Source organism: Dipodomys spectabilis, unplaced genomic scaffold (assembly GCF_019054845.1).
Source record: "Dipodomys spectabilis isolate Male_0828 unplaced genomic scaffold, ASM1905484v1 ptg000132l, whole genome shotgun sequence".
In the NCBI taxonomy this organism is placed as follows: Eukaryota; Metazoa; Chordata; class Mammalia; order Rodentia; family Heteromyidae; genus Dipodomys; species Dipodomys spectabilis.
Window position 1 is genome coordinate 2,508,546 of NW_024870809.1, and position 11,807 is coordinate 2,520,352.

An 11,807-nucleotide genomic window follows, 5' to 3' on the forward strand; every position below is an offset into this window, starting at 1 on the left:
TTTGTTTGTCTGTGTGTTTGTCCTGGGGCTTGAACTCAGAGCCTGGGCATTCTTCCTAAGCTTTTTTGTTCAAGGCTAGTGCTCTACTACTTGAGCTATAGTCCTTCTTCCAGCTTTTCTGTGTTTCACTGGGCATGAGTGCCATGGACTTTCCTACCCTGGCTGGTATCAAACCAGGAAACCACGATTATCACATCTCATTCTCCTGAGTACCTCAGATTAGCGGCATGAGCCACCAGTACCAAGGAAAAGCTCGACTTTTTTGAATCTAATAAATGTTTTTATCCCAAGTTTAAACACAGATTTTATATATCATGTTAATAAACTTTAAGCCAGGCACTGTTGGCTCATACCTGTGAACCTAGCTACTCAGGAGACTATGGTCTGAGAAATGTGATTTGTAGCCAGTCTGGGAAGAGATGTCCTTGGGACTCATACTCAATTAACTACCAAAAAACTGAGGTCAATCTTTGGTTCCAGTGGTAGAGCAGTAGTTTTTGGCGCTAGAGCTCAATGACAGCATCCAGGTGCCAAGTTTAAGCCTCATGATTGTCTTACAGGAATAAAATGCTGCGACCTGTCCTATAGTGGTGGAGATTGGACTCAAGGTCTCATGCTTGCTAGGTGCTACCACATGAGCTGCATCCATCCTTATTATACATTGCACAGTGTCCTAGGTACTTAGAATACAGTGTTACAGTGAAAAATATTCTTGTTGTAATGAATTATACTGCATTAAAACTTCAGTCTTAGGATTCTCCTGCCTTAACCTCCTGAGTGCTGAGATTGCAGAGCGATCCCCTGGCTTGTCCATTTAATGTTTGTCAGAACTGAGATAGGTAATATCACCAATCCTATGTGACAGATGATTGAAATGGCACACAAAGGAATTATGTAACTTATTGTCACTGCCTGAAATTGGTAGTGTTAGAATTGAACCCAGGTAGTTTACTTCCATAATTTATGTTTTTCCATGACACTACTCTAGAGAAAGGTCCCATGGTCTTTTGCCCTCCAAGTCAACACCAAAAGACAACTATATCTTTGTGAAACATCCTGACTATAAACTTTAGAGTTTTCTGATGATCCTGGCTATTTGTCAAGACATGTATTATTTTCCTTTAATATATTTATTAAATTATTACAAATTAAGCTTCATTCTACACGCATGCTTATCATCTATGTTGATGAAATTTACTTCATCTATATTAGTCTTGCTTAATGCCTTTCCCTTTACCCCTTCATTTTCCAATAGTTAAATGTTTTCATTATATATACACATACAGTTGTGTATATATATATATGTATATATGTAAGTATGTGTAGTATATATATGCATATATTTGTGCAACTGTATAGATCATAGAATATATATTGTATGTATATTGCACACATACATAAATATTTGTAGATCTACATAAATACAGTATATGTATGTACACATATATACATTGCAGAACTGTTTTAATTTGATCACTGTGATTAATCTCATTTGGCAATTCTTGTTCTTATTTCTTGGATGAATGGTTTCCCCAGAAGGTGATTCAAAGTTCCATATCTTACATTAGGCCCTTTAGTAAATTTTAATTGAATTTTTTAATAAAATGCATCTAGTTTCAAACTTCCACATGTAGACTTTTGCTAACATCATTTGTTTGAGAGGCTTTCTAGTAAGGTATGCTTTGATTTCTTTGTCCAAATTCAGATGGCGGGTGTTGTGTGGGTTTTTCCTGGATCATTTATGTATATTCATATGTATGTATGTATGTATGTTTGTATGAATGAATCTACATAGGTATGTATGAATTATTTTTGTTGGCCTGTCATTGGCCTGAACTCTGGGCCTCGACGCTGTTCCTGGGCTCATAGCTCAAAGCTAGCGCTCTACCACTTGAGCCACAGCACTACTTCTGGCTTTTATTCTGGTGATGTGCTAAGGAATCAAACCCAGGCCCTCATGCATGCAAGGAAAGCACTCTACCACTGAGCCACCTTCCCAAGCCCTGGTATGTATGAATTTAAGAGTTGGGGCTTGAACTTAGGTCCTGAGAGCTGTCCCTGAGCTCTTTGCTTAAAGCTAGTGCTCTACCACTTTGAGCCACAGCTCCACTTACAGTTTTCTGGGGGTTATTTGGTGATGAGAATCTCAAGGACTTTCCTTCCCAGGCTGGCTTTGAGCCATGATCCTCAGCTCTCAGCCTCCTGAGTAGCTAGGAGTATAGTCATGAGTTATGGGAGCCCATCTTGTATGCAAGTTTTCAAATTCCCTTGGTTATATACTTATAAGCAGAGCTGCTGGATCATCTAGTGATACTTTTAATTTTTTGAGGAACTGTCAGGCTAGTTTTCAGAGTGGCATCTCTATGGCAGCACTAGTACAAGATTCCAACTTTTCTTCTTCCTTGGCAATACCACTTACTCTCTGTCATTTTGATTCTTTCATCCTAACAACTAAAAAGTAGTATACAATTTGGCTTTGATTTACATTTCTCTAATGACTAAACATGGTAGGTATCTTGTGTATATATTTGCCATTTGTACATCTTTGAAGAAATCTCTACTCAGATCCTTCGTTCATGCTAATATTGTTCTGCCTCCAATGTGCTTAACTTTTTCAGGGCTATTTTTCTAAAGATTGTTATTAGCATATATGAATTGTAGAAAAGAAGATTTCATTATGGCATTCCCATGCATACAAATAAGCACCCCAACCAACTTACCCTCTTCATGTCTGTGCTTTCCCTCCCCCTCCCTTAAAACAATTTTAATAGTTCTCATTGGTCTATCTTTATACATTTGAAAAGTGCTTTGGCCATATTTACCCCCCTCTCTTGGCTCTTCCTCCTCCTCTGGCACCTACCCCTCCAACAAGGCCTATTTTGCTTTCCTGTGATTAATTTTGTTCATTTTAATAAGGTTTTTTCTTTTTCTGGTTTTAGGATTTCTGTATGTATGGTACATACCAGTCTCACTCTCCCTCTCCCTCTCTACCTCCCTCCCTCCCTCTCTCTTTGTCTCTGTCTTGGTATCTCTGTCTAGGTCTCTGTATCACTGTCTAGGTCTTGGTATATCTGTCACTGTCTCGCTATCTCTATCTCTGTCTCTGTCTCTCTCCCTCTCTCTGTCTCTCTCCCTATCTCTCTCTGTCTCTCAGTTTCTCCCTGTCTCTCTGTCTCTCTCTATGTCTGTCTGTCTTTCTCTCTATGTCTGTCTGTCTTTCTCTCTATGTCTGTCTCTTTCTCTCTATGTCTGTCTGTCTGTCCGTCTGTCTGTCTGTCTGTCTGTCTGTCTGTCTCTCTCCCATGTTTGTCTGTTTGTCTCTCTGCCTGTATTAGGGCTTGAACTCTGGACTTAGCCACTATCCCTGAACTCCTTTTTGTTCGAGTGTCTGTCTGTTTGTCTGTCTGTCTGTCTCTCTGCCTCTGTTAGGGCTTGAACTCTGGACTTAGCCACTATCCCAGAGCTCCTTTTTGTTCGAGGCTAGCACTCTACCATTTTGAGCCACAGTGCCACTTTCAGCGTTTTCTGTGTTTAATTGGAGATGAGTCTCACAGGCTTTCCTGCCTGGGCTGGCTTCAAACAGCAGTCCTCAGATATCAGCTTCCCGAGTAGCAAGGATTACAAACATGAGACACTGGCACCCAGCCTTTCATGCCTGTCTCTTATCCAGTGTATGATTTATAATACTCTCTTCACTGTGTCTTGTTTACATTTTCTTTTCTTTTGTTGGTTATGGGGCTTGAACTCAGGGCCTGGCTGCTGTCCCTGGTCTCCTTTGCTCCAACAGCCAAACAAACAAACCACATTGAGCTTCAGCTCCACCTCAGTTTTGGAGTAGCTAATTGAGATAAGAGTCTCATGGAGACTTTCCTGTCCAGGATGGCCTCAAATTGTGATTCTCAGATCTCAGCCTCCTGGGATTTGAGCTAGGATTACAGAGTTGAGCCTCCAGTAGCCAGCTTGCTTGTCCTTTCTGTATGGTATCATTTTAATTACAAGTGTTTTAATTTTGATGAATTTAAAATACCTATTTTTTCATTTTTCATAAATGCTTTTTTGATGTCTGTAAGAACATTTTTTAGCTGAGGGGTATGAATATTTCCTAGTTCTCTTGCAGATTATTGAGGTCAGTAGCAGCAACAGTAGTGGGTAAATTTGTTGAACTTGTGCATGAATGATCTCATTCGATATCTATGACAAATCATTGAGGTAAATACAAAAGTTTCCACTTTGAAGATAGCAAAACTGAAGATTAAAGATGTTATCTGCATATGATAAATGCTTATAATTGCAGTAGCCATCTTCTGACCATAAAATAAAACATTGATGTCAAGCTGTGGGGGACTAAGGAAAGTATAGAAAGAATCAGTTACCAAATTAAAAACCAAAATAACACCAACCACAATATTATTAGCTGATATTTATCTGGTGTTTTGCTAGAGTCATCTCACTTACTAACCACATCAGTTATTAGAGAGGAAACATGTATTATGAGGGCCAGAAATGATAACTATTGTAACAAATCTTGTTGAGTACTTCAACCTCTTCCTTACTCAAACAATCCCCACCTTTTCATCTTCCTCCAAGAAACCATTATTTTCTGAGGAGAAGTGACCTCTCTCACATTTTGAAGAGATGAATCAGGACTTATTTGAGCCAGTTAGTGACTCATTCCACTTTGGTTTGGGCAAATTTTGCTTAAAATGGTTGGTTCTATGTATGATGCCTAGAACATTTGTAACCTAGTGGCATATATTAGTGAATTGGCCAAGGCAGAGGGGTTCATGAAAATTCACCAGATTTTCCGGTGCTTGGAAGCTAAAAGATGTCCAGGGTATCAGCTGATGCTAAGCGTAACAAACAGGACATTCTCTAGGGAGATGGAGTGCTGACATTTGCCCCTTTGACCTTGCAAGTTTGCTTTATATAAAGGTTGTAATTTATTTCTTTATTTTTTATTGTGAAAATACCATACAGAGGGGTTATAATTACATGGGCAAGATAATGAATACATTTCTTATCAAGCATTTTTCCTCCTCCTTTGTTTCCCTTTCCCATCCCCAGCCCTTCCTACCCCCCCCAATCCCAACCCTGGCACCTCCCCCCCCTGCTAAAGTTGTAAAGTTCATTTTTTGATATGACTTGTACATCTCATCGTTGCACTGGGTCCACATGTATCCTATTTAATTGTTTTTTTTTTTTTTTGCTTTTCCCCTCCACAAATTATACCAACATCAAATACAATGAAAGCAGGGGTTATACCTTGGGGAATTTATTATAGCATAATAACCATCACTTGAATCATACATGTTTTTCTTAAAGCATGATCTTGATGTTCCTCCTTTGTTGTATTTTCTATGATTCCTTCCATGAATCTCTGTGGGAGCTTATGATTGTGCCAATCATTTAAGTATAGTAGCAGTGATACTCTATTATTTTAGGTAATCGAAACAAACAAAAATAGCTTCTTGAGGTGAAGCATTTGAGTTGCTGAAGTCCCCTATCTGTCTAAAAAGAGAGTTTATTGCCTTTTTTTCATTTGCCAGTCTTTTTTGTCAGTTTATCTTGTAGGCCTCCAGACATTGAACCTAAGAAAGTAGAGGAAAAGTATGTTTTACCCAGCACCAGCCGTCATACTTTCAAAAAATCAAAGCAGCCCAAGTAGGGAGACAATCTAGGGAAGCTCAGAATGGAGGAGAACCAAATCCTCCAGCTGACAGCCAATATCAACTGACAGATATTTCGATGAATCAGCTTAGAGATGATTTCATCCCCCTAGCCTTTGAGTATTCTAGTGGGGATGTAGAAATTGTAGGGCAGAGAGAAGTGATTCCCACTGTGTTCTGTTTAAATCACTGCCCAATCCTATTCAGAAGAATAAGGAATGGTTACTTTATGCTTCCAAGTTTTGGGGTAGATAGATATGCAGCTATTGCACCTGAAACAGGTAATATGTACACAAAAAAATTAATAACATGTCTGTAAGGTAAGTTTTGCACATCTCTATTAATTGCCTCTATTATTTAATATCACCAAGGAAGAACCCAGTACTTTATATGAATGATTTTATTTAATTCTTACTAGTCCCTGTTATTATCTATATTATATAGCTGAGCAAACTGAAGTTCAGTGTGATTAAATAGCTGGCTTGGGGCCATGTACTTAATGTAGGTTCTTCACTATGCTACATTCTTCACTATGTTTTCTGTGTAACAACCCTTATGTTAGATATACAACAGAAGATTGGACTGTAGAATTTGGTTACAAAATCCTTTTTCAAATGTCCCAAACTTATTTCTTCTTACTTCCATAAAGACACTTTCCACTAAATACTTATGATCATGACATTAGCTTCTGGTTAGTTTCCTTGACTCCCATGTCTTTGGGTGTCACATTCCCAGTCACTACTACATTAATCTCCCTGAAAGAGCAGTAGTTTGAGTTTGCTTCTCATGTACATCCTCGATGTTATAGATTTTATAGCTTCATTTGCAATTGTGTGTTTTATTTGATTAATGCTGTTTTATTAATATTTTCATTATTGTTTTGCCAGTATTGGGCTTGAAGTCAGTGCCTGGTGTTCTCAACTGCCTCTTCCTCCCAGGGCTGGAGCTCTACCACTTGAAACATGCACCACTTCCAAATTTTAGCTGGTTAATTGAAGATAAAAGTCCTGTGGATTTTTTTTTTGCCAGAGCGAGCTCCAATCTGAGATTCTTAGATCTTTGCTTCCTGAGTAGCTAAGATTACAGATGTGAGCCACTAATGCCTAACTCATTTATATATTCAAAGTTAAACCAGTATGAGAAAATAGGTATGCTAGGTGTGGCTAATATCATACTGCATAGGCAATACTTGAAGTGAGGAAATAAGGTTGTTTTTTGTTGGCAGTGTTTTGTTTTTTATACTATTGTATGAAATAATTTGCCAAACATTGATGTTAGCTTAATTGAACCACAGGGCTGGAGCTCTGTTGTAGATTCTGTGGCTGGTGGGAACCTACCCCCTCCTCACTGGTTCTCCCTCCATATGACACCATGTTCATATCTGTTTCAAGATCTAGATTTTGTATTGGAGAGAAAGCATGCAGTTCTTTTTATTTCTACTTCTAAGTTTCGCCTATTTCATTAATATGATGATCTCGAATTCCTTCTGTTTTCCTCTTGCCATTTCCCTCTGGTTCCCATGTTCCAATGTTCCATCACAGAGAAACATTTGGTGCTTGCTAACTTTATTCTCCACGATTACTGACTTTCATTATTTGTACCAGGTCTGTATGTACCGCACACTCACTTAATTCTACCTCACACCTAACCTTCAGTGCCAGGGGGCTGAGCAAAGAGGTACCAAGTTAACTACCTCCAGTTCACCACACAGTCAGCCTCTGGCTGTGCAGCAGTTGCACTGCAATGCGAGAGTCCCTGAGCCCTCTGAGGGTGTCACTTCACAGGTCTGTGGGACATGAAGCTTCTAAGTTGCAGCTGGTAACTGGGAGGAATGGGGGAGGGCGAAGCAAGCAGGACCCTCTTGGCTAGCAATATCCCTAGCAGAGCCTTGTTGACCCACCTGTGCACATGCCCATGTCCCCAATGGCTGCGGAGTGTGCCACCTCCTGGCAGGAGCCCACAAAACAGTTATTTTAAACTGGGATGTTAGTTTCACAAAACAACATATAATGAAATGACAACTATACACATTAGCCAAAATCAAATTTCTGGTTTTCATAACCACAATTGGTCATCTCAGCACTCTGTAGGAGAGTCAGAGCCGGCAAGAGTTATAGGCCATGTGAAGCTACATAAGAACACTATAGCTCCAGAACCAAAAGCACAATTCATAAAATATATTTCCTGATTTTCATATTTTGATAGAGTTTTAGAAGTTGTTACCATTGCAGAAAATTGTATGAAGGCACTCAGCTTGACGTGCACTACTTTATAAATGGTTAGCGTTTTCTGCTGGTCTAGGGGCTTGAACTCAGGGCCCTGGGCACTTGTCCCTGAGCCCTGGCTCAACTACATGAGCCAGAGCACCACTTCTGGCTTTCTCTAAGTAGTTTATTGGGGGCAAGAGTCTCATGGATTTTCCTGCCTGGGCTGCTTTGGCCCACATTCTCTGCTTCCTGAGTAGCTAGGATTACAGGTATGAGCCACTGGTGCCTGCCTAAATGTGGGTCTTTTTCTGTATTATTTTATTCACAATAATTCCTGTGTCTTTTGCTTGAATTTCTTCTCCTGCTTCTATGCCTATGGTCCACAAGTCATATGAATATCATGGTCATATTTCAAGCTTTTGTTTGTATTTATCTGAAAGTTCTATTTTATCTTTATCTAATGATAATCTGTCTTCAATTTGATCCAGTCTACTTGGAAAGCTTCCCCTGAGTTATTTATTGAATTCATGGAGCTTTTTTTGGTCAGTCATGGGGCTTGAACTCTGGGTCTGGGTTCTTTCCCTGCACTCTTCAGCTCAAGGTTAGCACTCTACAACTTGGGCCACACCACCACTTCTGGCTTTTTGTTTATGTGGTGGTGAGGAATTGAACTCAGGGCCTCATGCATGGGAGGCAAGCCTTCTACCACTGAGCCTCCTTCTCTGCCCTATGGAGCATTTTTGTCCACAAATTTGTTTGATTTTTTAAATCAGAATTACTTCTTTATTGCATTCCTCTTTCATTTCCTGTATTGTCTTCCTTATTTCCTTTGGCTGTTTATGGCATTTTCTTGGATATCATCTTTAGTCTTGTTGATTGTTCTTTTAATCATTCTTTTGAGATATTTATAAGATTCATCAATTTTATTATCACTAGAGTGTCCTTTCTTGTTCGTTCTTTATTTTTTCAAAGTGCAGAAGCATTTATTCACTCCCAGGTTGAAATAAAGTAACTTAAATTGAAACAGTAAAGAGGTTGAATACTCAACAATAAAGAACAAGGTAAATAAAACATAGCACATTTGACAACAGGAATCTGGAGTAGGTAATAGGCATTCAGATTTCACAGAGGATGTTTATTACAGTAGAATGAACCGATTTTTATTAGAAAGATGTCAATGTGTTCATATGAGATAGAGACAGAGATAAAGAGAAAGAGACAGAGACACAGAGAAACAAGGAAGAGGGAGGGAAGGAGTAGGGAGGAAGGAAGGGAGTGGGGAGGGAGGGAGGGAGTGGGAAGATAGGGAGATATGAGCATGCACCTAAGAAAAAGGTTGGAGTAACATCCTCAAAAATTGTTAGGAATAGGTGCTGGGAATGTGGCTTAGTGGTAGAGTGCTTGCCTAGCGTGTATGAAGCCCTAGGTTTGATTCCTCAGAACCACATAAACAGACATTGCCAAAAATGGTGCAATGGCCTTGAGCAAAAGCAGCTCAGGGACAGTGTTCAGGCCCTGAGTTCAAGCCCCAGGATCGGCAATAAATTTTGTTAGGAATAACATTTAGGTTGGATTATTTTCATTTTTCACTTGATAATTTATGTCCTCTTTTTCTCCATGGAAGCTAGCCTTCTAAACCAGATCACTCTCTGCCTCTTGAAACCACACTGGTTTCAAGGCTTATGGAAACTGTGAGCTTATACTCCAGCTCATACTTTGTCACTTGAGACTTCAAGCTCCCCTTGAAGTTATATCTTCAACTTTCCCCTACCCTCCAACCCTGGGGATGCAAGAATGCAGTTCAGGATTGTTTCTTTGCTTTTGACTATAACCTTTCTGTTGATGCATGCTTTTCAGCTTTTTGTATGTTGATCTTCTATAATCCCAAAGCACTTTCTCTTTCTCTCTTCATCATATAGCTTATCTTGTGTGACTCTACTTCTGACTTTTTGGAAGTTGATTAGTGAAGAGTCTCATGGTTGTTCCTGCCTGGTCTGGCTTTGACCCCAAATCCTCAGCTCTCAGCCTCCTGAATAACTAGGGCTTAGTCTTGTTTCATCAGTTCCAAGCATTAAACCCAGAGTCTTAAATATGGCAAGGAAGTACTCTAGTCAACCACATACCTACCCCTCTTGAAAATGTGATTCTGATTTGTATTACACTGTAGATTAATATCATTTGATTTGTTTAAGCTCAAGTTCATAATCTGGGTATATCAGACAAGACCTCATGGGATGAAATGCTGGGGTTCCAGGATCCTTTTGTTTCTGTGGTGAAGCATTCAGTTCTGAAGCATGCCACTTTGACCAATCAAGTGCTACTTCTCAAGACAAAACCTTTTCTCCAAACCTTTGGGGCAGTGGATGGGCATACATAGGTGTTTATCCTCTTGGGATTAGCCACCAGCCTCTAGTTGCTATGGCAACTAGTTTGTGGAGTCATAATGCCCAAGGGCCAGGTATCATGTGAACCAGTCCTGTCCTCTCAGTCTGGTGCTGACTGGGATGGTGTAAAGACTGGGCTCCCTTCCTCTGACTTAATATTCTACAGAGACTCAATAAGAGGATGAACTTCTGAAATAAGGGGTAAGAATATATGGATATTAGAAGAGTATACTTTAACTCAGTAAGAATAAACGAATGAAAATACTATATTTACTGTTTTCTGATTATCAGGATAGAGATAAGTACCAGATGGTAACAGTATATCAGCTTCTAGGAGATGTGTTCAGTTTTTAAAAATAAGTATATCCTACCAGATAGAACTGTTTACAATTAGGATAATCTTTATCATGATGATAATTTGTTAATATTTTCTGTTTCTCATTCCTCTTTCACACAGCCCAGATAGATGAATTAAATGAAACTGTGATAGAAATTACTCTCCTTGGGACTTTTAACTTTTGGTGGGAGTAGGCATCTTTGTCATTATCTCATGGAATATGAAATTGCTTTATCTTCAAGAAGACACATCTATAATATCATATCATTTATGTCATATATTCAGACACTAATCTTTTGTAATTTATATATATTAAAATACTTTTGTAGCTCTATTCTTCTATTGATAACACTTTAATATTTTATTTTGCCTTCAGAAGTGTTTACTTTTCATGTACCAGCATTTTGCTTTAAGATTTCTTCTACTTTGTTTGTCTGTGTGCTGATCGTGGGACTTGAACTCAGAGCCTAGGCATTCTTCCTAAGCTTTTTTTTCTTCAAGACTAGTGCTCTACTACTTGAGCCATAGTCATTCTTCCAGCTTTTTTGTGTTTCAATGGACATGAATGTCGTGGACATTCCTGCCCCGGCTGGTATCGAACCACGAAACCAGGATTATCACATCTCATTCTCTGGAGTAGCTCAGATTATTGGCATGAGCCTCCAATACCAAGGAAAAGTTAGACTTTTTTGAATCTAATAAATGTTTTTATCCCAAGTTTAAACAGATTTTACATATCATGTTAATAAACTTTAAGCCAGGCACTGTTGGCTCATCCCTGTGAACCTAGCTACTCACGAGGGCATTATATGAAGAATGTGGTTTGAAGCAAGTTGAGGAAGAGATGTCCTTGGGACTCTTACTCACTTAACCACCAAAACTGAAGCAAATCTTTGGTTCAAGTGGTAGAGCAAGTAGCTTTGGGGGCTAGACCTCAGCGACAGCATCCAGGTCCTGAGTTTAAGCCTCATGATTGTCCTGAAGGAATAAAAAGCCCCAAATTGTTATATAGTCCTAGAGATTGGTCTCAAGGACTCATTCTTCCTTGGCGCTGCCACTTGAGCTGCATCCATCCAATCCTACTATCAATTACACACTGTCCTAGGTATTTAGAATACAGTGTTACATAGTAAAATATTCTTGTAATGAATTATATTTCATTAATTTTGTTAGAATACAAGTGCTTCAGGAGCTTATGTTCTACTTTGAGGAG